The sequence below is a fragment of the Equus asinus genome, chromosome 8 (assembly GCF_041296235.1).
Source record: "Equus asinus isolate D_3611 breed Donkey chromosome 8, EquAss-T2T_v2, whole genome shotgun sequence".
Classification (NCBI taxonomy): Eukaryota; Metazoa; Chordata; class Mammalia; order Perissodactyla; family Equidae; genus Equus; species Equus asinus.
The window spans coordinates 96,626,019-96,645,572 of NC_091797.1; the positions used below are offsets into that span (position 1 = coordinate 96,626,019).

At 57.7% G+C, this 19,554-nt stretch overlaps 1 long non-coding RNA gene and 2 pseudogenes across 5 annotated transcripts in view; 2 read left to right on the forward strand and 1 right to left on the reverse strand.

The window, feature by feature from the left end:
• The window catches only part of LOC139045972 (P2X purinoceptor 6-like), an 81,644-nt pseudogene extending 64,513 nt beyond the window's left edge, over window positions 1-17,131 (reverse strand).
• LOC139045952 (uncharacterized) overlaps window positions 1-19,554 on the forward strand; it is a 305,429-nt gene that overhangs the window by 257,357 nt on the left and 28,518 nt on the right. The window lies entirely within an intron of this gene.
• Window positions 6,176-19,195, forward strand: LOC139045973 (leucine-rich repeat-containing protein 74B-like; annotated as a pseudogene).

The window sequence follows — 19,554 nt, forward strand, 5'->3', positions numbered from 1 at the left end:
CGGGTCCAGCCCCACATGGTTGCACAGGGCTGGGGGGCCAGGGAAGCCAGGCCAGGAGGGCCCAGCGGGCAGTGTCACAGGCGTCACCTCCAGGCCTAGTGGCTGTGTGAACGTCTGCGTCAGGGTGACGAGGAGACATAAGGGGGTAGAAGGATGGAACAGGTCTGCTTAGGAGGCTCAAAGACAAGAGAATACATGCAATGCAAGAGCCTTGAGTGCATCTGGGTCAGAAAATAAAAGATTTAGGACTATTTTATGGCACAGCTGGGGAAATTTAAATATTAGATTTATCTGCTAATGTTAAATTTCCTGAATGTGACAAGAGGACAGTGGTCACCTGGGGAAGGGCCTCAGTCTCAGGACAGCGTTGAGAAGGATAAGTGTCTGGATATTTGTCACTTACTTTCCAACGGTTTCTTGTGAAAGCTGTCTAAATATATCCAGCTCTCTCTAGAGAGGAAGAGAGAAAGCAAATGGGGCAAAATGGTAAAAACAATAAATAAAAACAAATGTGGTGAACCCAGATGAAGGCTCTATGGGTTTTCAAGGTACTAATCTTTGAATTTTTCTAGGGATTTCTGTAATCTTTTAGATAAAACCTTAAAGGAAAAGTAAAAAGAAAGCCCCTGTGCCATGGAGGGGGGTGCTGGAGGCAGGGTGGAGCGGAGGAGGGGCTGGGGTGCGGGGTCCCAGCTGCAGCAGGGTGTGGGGACAGATGGGGTGGAGGCCAAAGGGCTCAGGAGGGAGGCTGGATGGAGCCTGTGCTGGGGGACCTGGAGCTGTGAGACCCCTCCTACCCTGGGCACCCTCACACACAGCAGAGCGTCCAGAGGGATGGGCCAGGCTGTGGTCTGTCCTGGCCACCACAGGAGGACAGGTGGGGGAGGACCTGGCTGAGGAGCAGCAGGCAGGCAGTGGGGCCGCACCTGAAGTTGGAGCTTCTCTCCCACAGCTGGAAGGAGTCGTGTGGCCAGCAGTCAGGGCTCCCGGTGTCCAGGTCACAGTCCCAGTGGATGTGGATGACACAGCACCGCCCTGCACACAGCACATCACTGCTCCACCAGCACGTGGGCCCCGGACCCTCACCCCAAGGCCTCTTGCAACCCTGCCCCCCATGGACCCACCAGCAATGCAAGGTCCTCAAAGACCCCTCCAGCCATGGTCACGAGGTCCCTGATGCGGAACACAGGGCAATAGGGACAGAGCGTGGGTTGTAGTGGCAGCGCTTGAAATAGGTGGTGTCCCACGTCTCCAAGGCATTGGACCTGAGAGGAGTTGGGGCTATGGGGTGGTGTCAGGAGGGGACAGGAAGGACCGGGGCCAGCTGGACCCAGCACGCTTACCTGGAGAAGTTTAACTTGCTGAAGGTGATGTTGTTTCCGATGAACAGTGTGAAGTTCTCAGTCTGGACCAGCAGGGGCTTCCTGCAGGTGGGGGAGGTAAGGGGCAAGCTCTTCTGGTCCTGGGACCTTGCCCTGGGAGTCAGGGACACTTACACAGGCATGGTGTCACTCTCCATGAGGCACCAGCCCCTGATGTCACAGGTCCTGTGGGTCCCATTGAAGATCACACACTGGCCCATTTTTATGCCTTAAAAACATGAGACAAACTCCAGGCCTCCAGTCTCCACAAGGCCTGGGAAGGGAGTGGGCTGGGGGCTGCTGGCAGAAAGGAGAGATGCAGAGATACCACCAGGCCTGTACAAGGGAGCCATCAAGGGTCCCAGACCAGCCCCCTTAACCCCCATCTGAGTGGAGGTGCTGGAAGACAGGGCCCACAGTTACCATGTCTGTGCGTCCCCGCCTCCCCTTCAGGACAGTCCTTGTCAACCCAGCAGGTCCCGAGTGGGATGGAGGGGGCTGAGGTGGTGAGAGAGCAGAGTTGTCCAGGCCCAGGAGGTGTCTCTCCTGCATGATCCAGCCCTGCAGTCCCCAGGGACACACCCCTCCCCTGCTTAGCCCCCAGGTTCCCTGAGTCTGGGGCACATGGGAAAGCTGGAGGTGCAGATAAAAGGACGTGCTCAGAGGGGGAGGGCGAGCAATACCCTGGCCAGATAGGGGTGCAGCACTGTCTCCCAAGGCAGAGCGAGACTCGTTCCCTCCTGACAGTTCTGTCCTGGGGGAGCAGAAGTGACTCTTCTAGGCCCAGCTCCTCTGGTCCAATTGAGACGACAGAATCGGGAAGGTGGAGGGACTCTGGGAGGGTGAGCTCATGCCAGGGTGGAGGTGCTGGGTGTGGCACACAAAGGGCAGGACCCTCCTCAGAGGGGCCTCTAGGGAAGTGGGACTCCACACACTGGCCAAGGGACCACAGGCCAGTCCCTTCCCGCTTGTTCCGCTGTAAACAGGGACATTAGTGTCTGCACAGGGTCACAGAGTTCTGGGCATCAGCCAGGAGGAGACGGGGGCGAGCTCTGTGGGAGTCCCAGACCCCAGAGAGGAAGCACCCTCAAGCATCAGGCATTGGCACAGACATGGCTCTGTCAGGCGGAGGGTGGATGCTGCTGTCCAGGGCCCCTGGCTCAGCGGCAGCAGGAGGAACACAGCACCAGGGTGGTAGGAAGGGCTGGGGACTCGGAGAAGCCAAATGAGACGGTGGGACATTTGTGGGGGTGGGACTGTGAGAAGTGGGCAGAGGACAGCGTGGGGCCACCTGCTCTGCCTCCCTGTCCCTACTTATGTCCTGTCTGCCCCTCCTCTCCACCCAGGCTGGGCCACCATCTCCTCCAACTAGACCCCATAGTGACCAGCACGGACCCCACATCTGCCCCCATCCACCTCCCTCCAGCAGCCCGCGTGGTCCATCCCAATGCACAGATGGTCGCGTACCCCTCCCCTGAGCCCACCTGTGGCTCCACTGCTGCTGAATCCGCTTCAGCTCCTGAGAGGGGCTCACAGGCCTTGTGATCCAGGGCGACCCCATTCCTGGCCCAGTCCACATCTAGGGACAGCCCCACTCAGTGCAGGGGGCCCTGGAGGGGCCTCATCTCACACAGCTTGGGGTCTCTGCCCATGCAGCCCCCTCTGCCTGGACATCCTCAAGATCCCCCTCTATCCTCACACCCTGCAGGAGCCCTTCCCGAGGCCCCCCTGTCGACTGACGTGCCTCCCTGGGTCTCCCAGCTGCAGCTTCTGCCCCCATCGCTGGACCGGCCGCCTTGGCTGTGCTTTCTGTGCAGGAGCTCTGTGAGGTGGGGACGGTGGAGTTTTGCAAGCCTGGTCTCGGGGAGGTTCAACAGGTGTTCGCTGGAGGCTGTGAAACCACAAGGACACAGTGCTGGGAGGGACCAGATGACCAGGCCCCTGAGAAGAGCTGGCAGGAACTCCGCTATTCTCAGGAAGCCGGCTTGTCAGATCTGGTGGATTACCCAGTCCCGGCAGTTTCGAGGGAAGGGCCAGAAGCCTGGACAGGGGCAAAGAGGATCACATGGATTCCAGAAAACACAGGACCATGGGCACAGCACAATTTCAGGACAGTCTACAAACCGAACATTAACCAGACGTCTCTGAGCATTTAGAAAGGGAAGGACATCATGTGTGTTTCTGAACATCAGCACATCCTCTGTGCACGGGCCTCACCTCGTTGTGGACGGGCCAATCAGGGACATGTGGCACCCCAGCCACTGTGGTGGGACCAACGACCAGGACTCAGGGGACGGGGCCCACACAGTTACCCTCCAGCCCAGCAAGCAATACAGTGTTGGATTCAATTAAAGAAAGCTGTCACCGTGGAGGTAGGCTTCCAGGGCTGTGTCCCTGGTCCCAACTTTTCACACAAAATCCACAACTGGGGAACTGTAAATGTCAAATTGGTTAAGACAGTAAATTTTGTCTTTCTCGTATTTTATGGCAATAAGTAAAATTGGACACAAATTCACAGCTGGGGAGGAGAGTGAGTGTGCTCTGTGACAGATGCTGGATCCCTGCAACATCCTTAGGCTAGAGGAAAATGTGAGATTTCGTGGAAAGTCTGCATTTCTGCATGAACGGACAAGAAGAGGGTGGGGCACTCTGGCTTACCACAGTCGTCATGAAAAATACCCAGAGATCATAAGTGACCCTGCGCTCAGCCTAAGAAGGAGTGTGCTGTTTGCCCACAAAATGGAAGCTGCCCTGGAACACATTAACAGAGGCTGGACATAGAGAAGAGGAGGTGACCTTTCTGCTCAGCTCTTGCTATTAGAGCCCATCTAAGCATTGTGCCAAGTTCTGAGAGTTACACTGACAATCTGGAGAGTGCCCAGAGGAGGGGTCAGGCTGGGGAGGGGCCTGGACACCTCACAGAGAACAAGAGTGGAAGCGTCTGGAGGCTGACTGCTCAGGGGTGCAGAGTCCCAACCCCCACAGGCTGGAGGCCTTGGGTCAGTGACTCAGCCTGGCTGAGCCTCAGTCTTCTCCTCTTAAATGAGGCCTGCAGTAATTCCTGCCAGGCAGGGTGTTTGTGAGACGAAATGAAATGATTCAGGAAAGGTTTCAGCTCAGAGCCTGGGCTACGGCAGCACATGCTGAGCCTCAGGCACCTGGGAAGGAAAAGGGGGGACACGACTGTGAGCCAGGGCTGGTGGAGGAACCAGGGACGTGCTGGGAGGCTCCCAGGCAGCCTGACCTCTGGACATCTGCCCTGAACTCCTTCTGGCATCACAAGGAAATTGGTCACCAAGAAGAGCACGTTCTCTCCCTGGAAGGCAGGGGTCAGGATTGGTCCTGCTTGGCTTCTTGATGGGACAGGCCAGAGGCTGGCAGCTGGGTTTGGGAGGGAAGGGGTCCTGCCACACCGAGTCATCCACCCTGTGCCTGAGGAAAACCCCTCCAGTGAGGCGAGTTGAGGCAGAGACAGGAGGCTGGCTGGGTTTCCGGCCATTTCTGAGTCTCTGTCTGCCTCTCTGGGGCAAGGTTTTTTTAATATTCACTCTCATTCGCTCAACCAGAGTTTTCCATGAGCCTCCTGCTTCTATGCACTGAGCATCCAGAGCTAAATTGGGCCGGGTGCCTGCCCAGGCTAGTGGGGAGGTGGACCCCTCATTGCATGCATGGCCGGGGACCAGGGGAACAGGTGGTGAGCTCTGCCCGGGAAAAGGCAGGGGCTGTGGGGAAGGGTGGCTGGCACCATGTACTGCCCATGACAGCTCTGCACGTGTGGGGGACACACACCCAGGAAGGGAGTAGAGGGCTGGACAGAGGGCAGCGAGGTTGGCAGCGGTCGGGATCTGCAGGGACCTCGTGGTCACCATCACAGAAAGGGAGCCTCCAAGGGCAGCAAGCAAGGGCTGGCAGGCTCTGACGGTGTCACCTGTGAAAACTCAGCCTGGCCTCTGCGTGGAGTGCACCTGGGGGCCACAGGAAGACCACAGGGACAGTGGGGGCAGCAGGGAAACCGTCACAGATGGAATGGACAGGAGGGAGGGGCGGGTGGTGTCGGGCCGGGTCCAGCTTTGGCCCTGGGGACGTCGTGGCCTCAATGGATGAAAAGAGGCCCCCCTGGGAGAGGGAGAGAGTTCCCTTGGATGAGGCAGGTGTGCACCAGGAGGCAGCTATGCTGGGGCAGTTGTTCCTGGGGCACAGTGTGGGCATCAGCAGAACAGAGGAAATGGGGGCTGTGGGGGATCTGGGTGGAGGGAGGAGGAGCTGGAAGGCAGCGTGGGGTGGGCAGAGGAGGCACCAGCCTGCAGGGCCCAGGGCAGGGAGGGAGCATTCACAAGCCCCAGGTCCTGCCCCCTGCCCCCACCCTCCCTCAAGCTCAAGCCTCAAGCCCCCAGACCCTCCACTCTTCCCGGAAGCCCCTTTGTAAATGCAGTCCCTCTGGCCTCGCTTCCTGGTGCGGCCCTGTCCTCCTGGAAACCTCTTATGCATCCTGAGATCCCTGTCCGGGGCCACTCCTTTGTCAGGCCCTTCCTGAGCTGGCCCTGTGACAGCGCCAGCACCCACACTGGCATCACATCCCCTCTTGCACACACTCGCTGCAGGGGTGGGATCAGAGGTGTGAGCGCCTGACAGCAGCACCCAGACACCCACATGTGGTGGCTTCATGGAGTCAGCCATGTCCCACAGCCGGTTCCCCAGCTCCTTTTCTGGGTCACAGAAACCCCTTTGAGTTTGGTGATGAAAGAAACCTGAGGGTCCAGGGCCTGCTCCTGGTAGCCTTTTTTGGCAAGGAGGGCCCACCTGGGGAGGAGGCGATGGGCAGTGTGGCCTGTCCCCCCCACAGGGTAAGCAGCAGCAGATCTGGCCCGCCCACTCAGCCCCTACACACCCTATAGGCTCCCAGCACAGCGTCAGGCCCCGCCTCTTCTCCGGCCTCATTTCCACCCAAACACCCTGCACAGGACAGACATTCGGGCCACGCATCAGAGAGCCATGTGCTCAGACTGAGCTGCCCACCTCCTCCCTCACCAACCGTCCCCCTCCCCTGCCCCAGCCACACCCAGCTCCTCCTCAAAGGCTCCCCTGACCCAGCACAGCTGGTGGCCTTTCTCAGGGGCCTCAGGGCTGCAGCTCTCACAGGGGTCAGGGACTACCTCCTGCCCTCCCGGGGCCTCCTGGGCAGGGTGAGACCATCCTGCTCTGTGCCCAGAGCCCAACACGGGGCTGGGGACAAGGCCCAGGTAAGCAGGCAGGTGGGTGCACAGGAGGACACAAGCACACGGCTCACTCTTGTCCCTGCTGGCTTCTAGACAGATAGAGATCCTTCCTTCTGCCCCTCCCATGTCCAACATGCCCCCTCCACCACCACCAGCCCGGCCCCTGGAGAGTCAGACCCCCAACCCTCAGCCCAGCAGGACCAGTCAGGGTCCCTCCAGTCAACCCGCCCAGGAGCCATTCTCTCACCCACCAAGTAGACCAGGACCCCGAGCTGCAGCAGCCTCTTCAGGGCGCCCACCCGCCACTTCCTGGTCATCACTTACTTCTCAGTTTTGTAATCCAGAAGCCCCCACGCTGTTCTGGCCCCTGGGGAGCCCCTGCTCTCAGCTCCTGCTGGCTGCTGGGAGCAGGAGTCAGCACAGCAGCTGCAGCCCCAGCTGAACAGGAGGCAAAGCAGGGGCCCAGGCCAGACCAGGCCAGCAGTGTTAAAGGGACACTCCCACTCGGGGCAGGATCCAGGCCCACCCCAGCCTGGGCTCAGCCCCAACCCCCAGCTGCCCTGGGCCTCCCTTCCTCCCCACACTTCCTCTGCTGGGCCCTGGGGCACAGACAGGAGAAGCCCCTCTCCCCTGCCCTTTGACCTCACTTCCCTGGGGCTGTGGGGATAACAGGGTTATAGGTACTTTGAGAGGGTGGCACGGGGGTGGTAGAGCCCAGAGGAGGGGCCAAGGAAAGCTTCAGGAAGAAGGGTCCTCTCAGCTGACACTGTGGATTCGGAAGTTCAACAAGCAAAGCTGGGGAGGGATGCTCCTGGTGGAGGAAGCCTCACATGTGACGCCAGAGCAGGAAAGAGAACTGGGACCCACAGAGAGAGAGCGTGACTCTGGCTCCAGAGAGGAGGGTGGCTGGCTCTGCAAGGTCCCCCAGGCCCTCCTGTGGGATGCTCGGTAGACCTACCCCACCCCCAAGCACAGGGACTAAGCACAGCTTTGGAGTCAGCCAGGGTCCCCAGTTCGCGGAAGGCGGGCGCTGCTGGGCCCACGCGGACGGCAGCGGGAACAAGCACCCGCGAGGTGCCTGGCCCTGCGCCTGGCCCGTGGCGCGCCCCCTTTTGAGCCCTGGCCAGGAGTGGGCTCAAGGTCAGTGCAGGCCAGCATCGGGGTCCGCAGCGACCAACAGCCAGGGGTTGCCAGGGCGACCGCCTTGGGGAGTGCGTCTCTACTGGCTGCGGGGGGTGCCTGTCTGATGCCCTCCACACTCGATTGGTCCATGAGACCGGCGGGTCCGCCCGCATCCCAGGAGGTGCTCTAGGTGCTACTTGGCTCATTCCCAGCCTCAGTGAAGGCGACAGCGAAATGGGCGGAACCATGAGGGTCTCTGCAAGATGAGAGGTCCAGGGAGAGTGAAGAGCAGGTGGAGGCGGCGGCCGCTGGGTGTCCTGCAGGGGTCCCGGGGGGCCGAGGGGTGTTCGGACCTGGGTTCGGACTCCGACCTGCAGACAGAAGGTGACCAGACAGGGCGTTCAGCTCTGTCCCCTCACCTTGGGGGTTTTAGGCGGCAGTGTAGGGGACAGGCTGGGGAGAAGGGGGCAGGGGACCCGTGTCCAGCAGAGAGCCATCCCTCCTTGGGACACCTGCAGGGCAGCCAGCGGCCCCTCCAGCCCCATGCCCTCCCAGAAACGCTCTTGGCAGTATTAGTTATTCCCATGAGAACACGCTTCCAGAATGATGTTAAAATGCAAAAAGAGCCAAACTGTCTAAGGAGGGGTGTCCCATCTCTTCCTGAAATGGGATCAGAGCTGGGTTTTCAGAACCCACAGGAAAACTAAGCTAATGGATGTATAGAGCTTAGAATTATTTCAGTGTTTTCCCCTATAAAATGTTCATGAAACATACGTGGTCTGCGATGCAATAGAAAAGACACGGCACGCACTTTGCTGTCAGACGGGCGGGTCCTAAGCCTGGCTCTGCCGGGATCAGCTACTTCTAGCTGTGTGACTTTGAGGAAAGGACTTGCTTTCTCTGAGCATCGGTGTCCCCATCTGTATGTGGGGCAGGAGTCTCTACTAGCACAGGAAGAAATGCCTCTAGAGGGGAAACAGGCTGGGAAGTGACAGAGGGCAGGGGAGGAAGCAGGTGGCGGTACCTGAGGAGGCAGCCACACTTAGCCCCTGTCTCCTGCTTTCTGTGCCAGGGAAGCACCCCAGAACTGAACCTGTGGCCTCATCGCATTGGGCCCCAGCTACCCCTGGAAGGACCCTGGGCCAAGCTCTGGGGGGGAAGTCCATGGGGGGCAGCAGCCATGGGAGTGGCCCTCCCTGAGCCCATCCCACACATTCCCCAGACTTGCTCTGTGACAGGTATGTCCCATCCCCTACATCTGGGAGGCATATGGGATCCAGGCTATGATGGAGATCACTACAGGGGTTGGGGAGCCCCCCTAATGCACCGGGGGTTCAGGGAAGGCTTCAGGAGGTCTGGTGAAGCCTAGAAGGGGAAGCAGGAATCCCCTGGGCCTGTGGGAAGGGGAGGGCCTTCCAGGTGGAGGGCATCGAGTGGGCGGAGCCCTGGGAACAGGAGCCAGGTTAGTGAGCAGCTATGTGTGGGGCCTTCAGCCCTGGGGAGGACCAGGCCCTCAGGCCCCCCTCTGTCCCAGGGAGCCCAGGCTCTGGCTTCCACGCTGACCTCTAATCCCTGTGTGAAGCGGCTGGAACTTCAGGACAAAGGGCTGTGTGGGGCTGGCGCAGAGTTCCCTGGCAAGTGCCCTGAGCAGAAGTACCAGCATCTGTGGGAGGTGCCCAGACTGGGACAGCTGGGCAGACTTGAGTCCTCCCTTTCCTGAGGGGTATGGGCCCCCCACAGCTAGCCCTTCTCCCCCGGACCTGCTGGGGTTGCTGGGGGAGGGGCCTCAGCACAGGGTGGGGTGGGTGGGGTGGAGTTAGACCCTCTGTGGTGCACCCAATGCTGGATGCCACTCCCTTCCTGACCCACCCCACCCCTCCAACCCCCTCCTCTGCTGGCCAGCACCCCTGCATGTGGTGGCCTCCCAGTGCCTGAATGCAGTGTGGGAGGGTCCTTCCACACAGAGAGATGGGGCTGGCAGTGCGAAAGGAGGGAGGGCTGGGTGGGAGTTGGTGGGACTGGATCCAAATGCCATCTCTGCCACAGAAGAGCAGTGTGACCCTGGGCAAGCAGCTCAACCTTGCCGAGCCTCAGTCTCCAATCTGTGAAACGGACCCAACGATGCCACTCAGCCCTCGGGGTTGTGATGAGCATTAAATGCTCAGCAGAGTGTCTGCCCATGTACGTGCTCCACGCATGGCCCCTTGGACTGTCATTGCCAGGCCTCAGAGATGTGGCAGGGAGGGTCTGGTGGGGGTTATATTGCTACCAGGCACGAGTCATCAATGGGGTGGCTGTGGCTCCATCCCAGCATCCTCCGTGGCACCACAAAGGAGGTGGCTTTAACCCCTTGACAAAGAAGCTCGTGGACACATGTGGTAGGGTGGGGTATCCAGCCATTGGGTCGCAGAGTCGCCATGCAACCCCAGGACAGTCCGCCTGCAAAGCCCCTCCCATGGCCTCAGTTCTGGAGTTTGGGGGATGGAGGAAGGTGGAGGAGGGCGGTGCCTGACTTGGATCCACTGGTTGGGGAGGGGCGCCGGCCCCCAGATGTGGACCTGTCGGAGAACCAGCCAGGAGCGGTGAGCGCCCAGGCTGTGTGTACCACCCTCACAGTGACCCCAGCCATGCAGAGGGTAAAGCTAGCAAGGATTGGCCTGGAGGAGCAGGCAGCCCAGTACCTTGCTGAGCTCCTGTTGGCCCACACAGGCCTGAAATCCCTGGATATGAGCTACCGCCAGCTGAGTGACCAAGCAGATCCCATCTGGCCTGGGCCACCGTGGGGCCCGTCTTCCTGGGGCAGGGGTGGGTGGAGGTTGGCAGGATCACTCTGAGCATCCGTGCTCTGGCCCCTCTCCCCATGTCCCACCTCAGCCTGCCCCTTGCCCACTCCTTCCACACAGAAGTCTTACTCCTCCCTGGATGTCTCATTGCCTGCCGCTGCCTGTGCTTGGTGCTGACTTAGCCACTAGGAACCCAGCATGAACAAAACAGAGGCCCCGGCCTCAGGGCACACACATTAACAAGGTCATTCTCCACAATTATTGGTGCTACAGAGGAACAAACAGGAAGTGATTCCAGAGAAGAATGGGGATCCCTGCTTAGAGGGGTGGCCAGGGCGGCCTCTGTGAGGAGGTGACATTGAAGCTGAGATGTGCAGGGTGGGGAGGAATCAGCCATGGGAGGACCAGAGGGAGCGCATTTCAAGCAGAGGAACAGTGAAGACACATGCCTATTTGTCAGACTGACGGGCACCAGTGTGACTGGGCTATCGGGCTAGGGGAGACTGGCCAAGCTGTGGAGTAGAGAGGCCACAGGGGGCTGCAGGCCACAAATCATGGCAAAAGGCATGAAGATTTTACTTTGAATCTGTGGAAGACATCTGTGGGATTCCTTGATCTCACCACTTTCTGTCATGTCCCAGGGTCTTTGCAGGGGTTACCAGCTTTACAAGGTATGTGCAGTTCTACCTGGATGTCATCAACAGGTCCAATCAAGTTTAAGAATCATCTGGGACCCTGGATTAGGAATACAGATTCCTGCACCGTGGGCCTGCAGAACCAGACTCTTGGGGGGGATGCCCATGCACCCGCATTTTGCAGGTGTCCCAGGAGATTTGTCTGATTGAGAAAGTCTGGGAGTCACTGCTCTGTCTCAAGCTACTTAGAGCGTGTGGGGTGGCACCAGCCTTGGCCTGTGGGAATCAGCCCTAGGATCTGACTGCCAGAGAGCCAGGTTACCTTCTAAGAAAATTGCCGTGGGAAGTCAGTGAAATTACGAGAGAAGCTCATTTCAGACTTTCCACAAACCAAGTGTAGGCATCCCTCTGGGCTGCGTGGTCAGAGGGCAGGCACCGGAGAGGCGGCCGGGAGGGAGGGGCTGGAGACCAAGGCCTGTGAAGGCTGCACAATCACGGCAGGGGTGGTCTTCAGCCTGGAGAAGGACAGACTCCGCAGGGCCATTTTGTTTCCCCAAGTGGGGCTCTGTGGGTGGGCCCGACTCCCTGGAGGTGGAGGAGCTTGGGTCCAGTCTCCCCACCTGACCCATGGCGATTGTGGCACCTGCCACATAGGGTGGCTGCAGGGGTCACGAAGACCAAGACTGGGAACCACAGGAGGCCGACTCCTGCCTGTAGAAGAACCTTCTCACCCTCCAGCTGTTCAGCAAGGAAAGGGCTTCCCTACACAGCGGGAGACCACTGCCCTTTCCTCCCAGCCTGGAAGGGTCTGAGGAAGGGGAAGTCCCCGCATCTGGGAGCCTGGGGCTCAGACCCTGCGGTGTGCCTGGAGTCTGCGCGCTGTTCTCAGGGAGGCCGCGCCTCCTGCAGGGAGCTCTCCGCGGTGCTGAAAGTGCCGCCCAGGTGCGTCAGGCCCTGCGGGCTGGCTGAGCGCTCTGCAGAGTCAGTGCATCTGTTTTCCTCTGCGCATTTCTTCAGACCAGCCTTCCCAGACCGGTGCTGGGTGCTGGGACCATGCAGAGGGGTCAAATTCAGGTCCCGGAGGGGCCCTGGGCTGGTGGGAGAGACTGGCCAGGCAGAGAGAGGTCTGATGGCCAGAGCCAGGAAGGAGCAAATCACAGTGGACATGGGGCCTGAGGCGGCCCAGCCCAGCCGGGCGGGCAAAGCTTCCTGACACTGTGACCCCAGGTGAGAAGGAGGAGGAGCTTTTAGCCAGGTGGAGAAGGGGGTCAACAGTTCCACACAGGGGTACAGCCCGGGGGCATGTTGGTCCTGGCACTTTTGAGAACTGGATGCAGGTCAGACAGGCTGGGTGTTGACAGAATGGGGAGCAGGGTGGGTGGGTGGGTGGCACTTCTGCCCATTTTACATGCTGAATGTCTCTCAGGGTTTCGTAACCCCATATAGCCCCCACTTTCCTTTCTCTACCACCCCTGCCTCCTCTCCACCACAGCTGCACTGGCCTTGTCTGTTCTTGCCTATAGACTATGGCACAAGCCTCCCAACAGTCCCCTGGCTTCTTGTCTCTGCCCCTTCCCACCCGACTCCAACCCCTACACCCACCGCTAAGGAGTCCAGCTTTGTCACTTCTTAAAGCCCGCCCTCCTCCTCACCACTAATAGGGTGCTTCCCAAGACCTTTGTCCTAGCATTCAAGGCTCCCAGCATCTCTCAAGTGCCCATGGCTCCTACCTCATTTCACTAGCTTCCCTCACCCACCACCAGCACCAGGCCTGAGTGCATTTCCACAAGTGCTCCACGCTCCCTTGGCCTCCACCCATTCGCTGTTTCCTGAGTCTGTTCTCCACTTTTATGTAGACATGCATGGGGTGTCCCTCAGTATTCAAGGTTATTTCCTCTGTCCTCACTTTTCTGAGCCCCCCAGGCAAGGTGAGCCCCCATCCTATTCCCACGCCTCCCTGTTTGAAGTCTAGAATAGCTGACAACCCATTAATTTGTATTTATGTCTCCCCCATTAAATGTGAAATCCTTGAGGGCTGGACAGGCCCATGTTGGGTTCAACTCCATGACCCTCGTGCCCAGCAGAGGCCCTGGCACACAGTGGGCATCAGTATCATTTTTTGAAGGAATAAACAGTGAATAAGAAGGTCTCTCTTGGCGCTTCTGAAGGGGAGATGTTTGGACCAGCCCTGGCAGAAAACACAGGACTCACCCAGCTTAACATGAGCTGGAGTCACCCTTGAGGCCCAGGAGCCATGGCCTTTGCCAGGGGACTGGAGGGATGAGGCCTCACCCCTCAGCCCCTCTGGCCCATCTTTGGGGGCATTTTTCCAGGTGCTAGTCCCTGTCTGTGCAGCTCTTCAGAAATGAACCTTGTATCTTTTAAGCACATTGTAAAGAGTATTTCCTTAAGTGACTTTAATGTTCCCATCTCCACTTAATGGTCAAAATGTTCTGTCTCTCTATGTCCACTCTCATATCACTTACTGAGGGATCCAAATCTGAATGTCACACGCCTTCCCAGATGTCACAGGCACTCTGCTGGTGGGGACATGGTGCAGTCTGGTGACACATGTTCACTGTTGGGCATACGCAGATGCTTCTTGAGATGACACCCTGGCACCCTTCAGTCCCAGCGCTCTCACACTGCCCATCTACTCCCTTGGATGTGGTGGCTTGTAGCCCTCAGGAATGGGTGTCTCCAGACCCTGCCAGGGTGGCACCAGCGCCTGCAATGCTTCTAGTGCTGGCTTCCTGTGCCCCCTCAAGAGTAGCCGCTGCCTTGACCTGTGACAGAGACTGACCTGGGCTCATGCCCAGAAGGTGGTAGGTCAGGCTCTGTCCTCCCAACACACCCACAAGCTTCAGCCTTCTCCCCAGCAGCCCCCAGCAGCCCTTCACTGGAGCCCCCCTGGGCCCCTGGGCTGCTTGAGTGGTACCTAAGTGGATTTGGAACCCCCAAGTGAGTATGGGGTCTCATCACTTTGTTTCTTGGCCTGCTGCCACGTGGAGCCCCCTAGTCCCTGAAGGTCATTGACATTGACACTCCTCTCTCTGCTATGCTTCCAGGGGTTCATCTCTACTGTCCACCACCATCCAAGCCACAGACTCTAACCTGGACTCTGTCCTTCCACACTTGGGCCATGCTCTTCGCACCTCAGGCCTCCTGGGCTTGAGGCTGTGGCCCCTGACTTTCTCCACTATCACATGTGGTCTCATGCCTTTGCTCTTTTGTGTTCCAGGCAGATATCTTTCTGAGAGTCCTGGACATCCCATACAATGGCTCTGGAGATCCCAGAGCCTCCGTGGTGGGTGAGGCACTTAAGAGCAACAATGTGTTGGAAGAACTCAACATGAGATAAAGAGCATGGGGTGTTCCCATGGTACAGTCTCTGAGTCCATAGCCACCCCAGAGACCAGGGGCTCTGTGATCTCGGTGCTGTTCACCACTTTAATTCCCAAACCTACCACAGTCTGTCCATGATGGGGCCTGAGCCGCAACCCAAGAGCACCCAGCTCCGTCCTTCTCACTCGAGTTCATCATTCAAACATTGGGGCTCGTGATTCCCACTGCACAGGCAGGAGCTGGGAATCGCACACGTGTGTGTGAAGCATCTTCAGAGAGTCTGGTGCAGGGCGGGTGCTCACATGCTCTGGTCAGCTCATGGCTCCTGGGGGCCTGCTGTGTGTGGGGTGCTCCTCCAGGCCCAGGCAGGGTCCCAGGCCTCAGCAGGTAAAGAGATCAGTGGCTGCAAGCCAGAGGGAAGGAAAGAGGCAGAGACCTGACAGGTCATGGCTGCAGGAGTGAGCAGGGCCTGCCCAAGGCAATGTGGCCCACCTTTGCTCCCCATGGAAGAAGCCAAGGCCAGAGGGGGCCCCGAGAGATGCTGAAATTCGAGGCCAGAGCTGGGGTGTGAGGAGTCAGAGAGAAGTGGGACTGTCTTCAGGACAAAGTGGCCAAGAGCGGTGCTGAGGCCTGGAGTTCAGGTCCAGTGGGAGAAGGAGGAGAGGATGTAGGGAGGGAGCAGAGTGGTTTTCCTAAACAGCTACTGTCATGATGATAGGGACAGGGTGCTAGCTGGAGAAGAATACATGGGAGTACCAGCTGAGCTCTGAGGGCCAGGGAGCAGAGACTGGTCTCCACCAGGGGTGGGGCACTCTGGGTATGTTTGCTGGGTGATCTCCTCAACAGCGGGGGCCTCCAATGGAGCAGAGTCATTATTTAGCTTTGACTCACTAACTTACCCAGGGTCCCCAGGGAGTGTGTGGAGGCTGGAATGTGACTCCTGACTTAGGGATGCACCAGCAGCTCCAGCTGGGACCCTAGGGAGATCTGTGTGCAAGGCAGCACAATGCACATGTCTTTCTGTTGCAACAACAACCGCATCTGCAGTGGGAGCCCTGAGCCTGGGCCTTGGCCTCCGGGTCAACCTGACACTGAGGACTCCTGTTGGGAGTGCTGGCCTGATGGGGGAGGCCCCAGCACAGACCTGCCTGTGCCTGTCCACACAGATTCCCTCCTCTGTCACATCTCCCCACCCCAGTGGCAGCAGTGTACCCAGGTTCCAGAGCCCCAACGGGGAGGAGGCCTCGTGGATTCTTCTTGTGACCACTTCTTCCTTTTGCCATCACTCACCCACCTCTGGCCTGGCCCATGCACTTCTGCAGACTCCTCCCCTCCATCCTTCCCTCCCAGCTGTCCTTCCTCCTCCTCAGCCCACTGGACAGCTGCTCGGCTTGATGGCAAGGGAACCCTCACTTCCCCTTCATCTTCTCCCCTGCTCTTCCTCTGGCCTTGCTGGACCCAGGCTCAGACCCACCTGAGGCCTTGTGTGCACAGCACAGTTTCCTTCCTCCAGGGTTGCCAGTGGAGAGGGAGGGGCTGAGCAGGGCTGAGAGCAGGAGACAGAGAAGGGAGGGTGTAATGGAGGGTGGAGCAGGTCCACAAGGAGCACTGCGCCAACAGCATGTGCTCAGAGAACACTACCTCCAGCTCCAGGGTATCCAGCTCTGCCTGGCCCTCAGCTCCCTCAACTGGCAGAGGCACCCCCTGCAGCACCACTCTCCCCAGCCTGTGGCTCACCCCTCTGCTGCCCTTGGCAGGAACCCAGACCTCTCTCTTAAGCTCTGGATCCCCATTTGCAGCCATCTGCTGGACAATCCCCAAGATGGCCCATAGGGACATGGGATTCTGAGAGTCTGACCTGGACACATCATCTCCCTCTAAGGGCTGCCTCTTGGTGTGGGGGGCCTCCTTCCCATCAGAAGCTGGGCCCAGCGCTTGTCCCCCTCTTTCCCACATCTCCCTCCTCCATCTCACCTCCTGCAGAGATCTCAGGCTGCCTGCTCCTCCTTCTCACTCCCCTCCTCCGGGTCCATCGTCCTGCTACTTCCTAATCTCTGTTGCTTCCTTCCCACCTGCTCCCAGGTGATCTTTCTATCCCAGAAACGTGCCCCTGTCCCTCCTGCTTTAAACCTGTCAGCAGCCCCCCTCTGGATGAATCCAGGCTTAGCAGTGTGTCATTCACAGCACGCCCTCGGGATCTGGGCTCTGCCAGCCCCCCTCTTCCCTCCAGCTCTGAAATCCATCCTCTCACTCCAAGCTGCCTGGAACTCTCTGTGCACACGGGGGCGGTTTCTCCTTCTGCGTTGCTGCTGCTGCTCTTCTTGCTGAAATGCCCAGCTCTGCCCACCTCACCTGCAGAGCTCAGCTCAGGGGCTCTATTCCCATGTGACCTTTACCCCCAGGAGAGCTGGTGCACACTCTCTCCTTGCACACATCACACTGCATTTTTGTGATGTTCCTTTTCCTCTCCTCCCCCAGTGGGTGGTCCGTTTATGGGCAGGAGTATGTCTTGTGTGTCTGTATCTCTGTCCCCTGCACAGAGCCGGGCACTGGGTGGGCCTGAGCAAGTATCCACTCCCTTCCTCTCTCCCGGCCCTGCAGCCTCACCCAGGGCATTCTGTCCCATGGAGACACTTCTGAGCGGAGGTGGTGGGGCCGTCCTTGGCCATGTCAGCAGAGATGAGGAGTCCCTGCATCCCTCTCACACTGATCTCCCCGCCTCCCAGGGTCCAGCTGCTCTCAGGGTCGTGCGTGTGTTTCTTAGGTGTCTGCTTTGGTGTTCTCCAGTCTGTGCAGGGAGATCCAGTGTCTACCCCGGAACTGCTGGATTTCTCTGTGAAAGCTTTTCCTAAACCCCACTTCAGTCCTCCCAGTAGCCCTGTGAGGCGTCATCTTAAGGGAGAGAGTGGGGATTGGAGGACTAGAGTGTCCTGCCCAGATGCATGGTGTGGCCGAGTCCACGTTCCAGCCCAGGCCTCAATGTGGGTCCTGATGCCCCTCCAGCCCCACTCCTGCTCCTGATTGGGGTGCTGCCCTGGCCTCTCCTCAGACCCCTGCCTGGGTTCTTCACCCGCTGAGAGAGAATAGCTGGCTCAGGGGCACAGGGCTCCCTGTTCACTGATGTTTGGATTTGCAGGTCCAGCACTCCCAAGGCGGCCCCTCCCCTGCCTGCACTGCCTGCAGGGGGATCCTGGTCCTGGAAGAGTCACTGCGCAGCTGTGAGGGAGACCAGGACCCCTTTCACTCAACTTTGCCTTTTTAATGTAGAAAAAATGTCATTCTTTTCCAAGGCAGTTAAACACTAAGGAGAGAACCCCTAATATGAATTATTAAAAGAATGTCCGGTTCCAAATCACTGGTTTTTCCAACCCTGATTCACTTCAGTCCGGATCTGAGTCAAAGCCCCTCCAGAGACCTGTCTTCACTGCTCCAACCCTCAGGCTCGGGACACCTGGTGTCGAACCTCCTTGTTTCCTTCTCCCTTCTCCCTGCCTCATCTCTGTGGCTCCACAGCCAGAGATGAGCTTGCCTTGACCACGTCCCTCTGCTCTGAGAAGGCCACTCAGCACTGGACTCCATCATTCTAACACAAACGGAATACGTGAAATTCTCCTGAAACAGCACATGCTTGTTCAATACGATGTGCGGTTATTGTCAGAAGCATTAGTATAATGAAATCCCATAGGGTTTCAGTCGACAGGCCTGGGATCAAATCCTGATCCATCAGCATTGGATCTTGGATTCTGAATCAGAGATCAGCTCTAGTCTAGACACGATGTTCTATTTCCTGTTCCTTCACTGTTGTCATTAGTCTAATCTGCCTAGCCCAGATTGTATCCTCAGCTTTAAGGAAAATCCTTCTGAATTCCTACAGTTCATGTAAAACCCTCTCCAGGATTCAGCCTTGTGTCCATGTGAAACGGGGCTAATACCTTCCAGCCAGGGTCACTGTGAGATGGGATGAGATGACACACCCACGGAAAGGGCCTGTGCAGAGACAGACTCGGTGCTGGTTCTCTTTCCCCAGCCTCTTTGGTTTTCATTTTTTATTGAGGAACAACATTTATGCTGCAAAGTGCACATGGATTAAGGGCAGAGTCTGGTGAATTTTCACAAACAGTACAGACCTGTGTAATCAGCCCCCAGAAGCCCCCTTCAGCCCCTGTCCTTCTCTGTTTTAGTAGTTTGGGGAGTAAAGACATTGTCATCCATAGGAGAGAAGCTGTCCTAGGGAGCTTCTCCAAGACCTCTGTGTGAGAGTAAAAGAAGTGAAGTTCTCAGAAGGTGACAATGTGCTGCTGGGTCCTGGGTCTCTCCTCAGGATGTCCAGGTGAGTAGAGAGTTTGATGACCTTGCCAGCTCAGTGAAGGTCACTCTTCCAGGGCTTTGCAGAAAGACTGCTGTCTGCACAGTGGATCACAGAACAGAGTTGCTGCCAGCCTTCAGCCCGTCCCCACCAGCGTCTGCCCCTAAATGACTGTGGAGTGTGGCTTCCTCATCTTCCATTGGCCACTTCAACTTCACATGGAGGGTTCTGGACCTCTCCATGCCTTGTTACCACCTGAGTCTGCACTCAGTCCTCATGTCAGCTGGGGGTAAGTCCTCAGAGTCGGCCTTCATGATGACTCAGACACCTGTACCCTCCTCAGCCCCCATGGTCCTTGTGCTAACCTGGGCCTCCCTCTGCTCTCACTCATGTAATGACTTCACTCATGAAAATTGTATGGTATGTGAATTATATCTCAAAGCTGTTACCAAAAAAAGCCCCATATTGTTTGATCTTAATTGTGTAAAAAATGTGTATGAATGTATATACACACACAAAAAGACCAAAAATACCCCTGGTATATTAATAATATTTATCTCTATGTTGTGGGTTTATGTACTTTTATTTTATTTATATTTTTCTGCATTTTCCACACAGTCTACTCTTTGTACTTTTTTGAATCAGACAAATAAATAGTACTAACTTCACAACGTGATACATGTTCAGTCATGTGCAAGGCATGGTAGGAGCCCTGAGGAAGGAGGGTGCTATAGACTGAATGTTGGCACCCAAAATTCGTATGTGGAAGCCCTAACCCCAATGTGA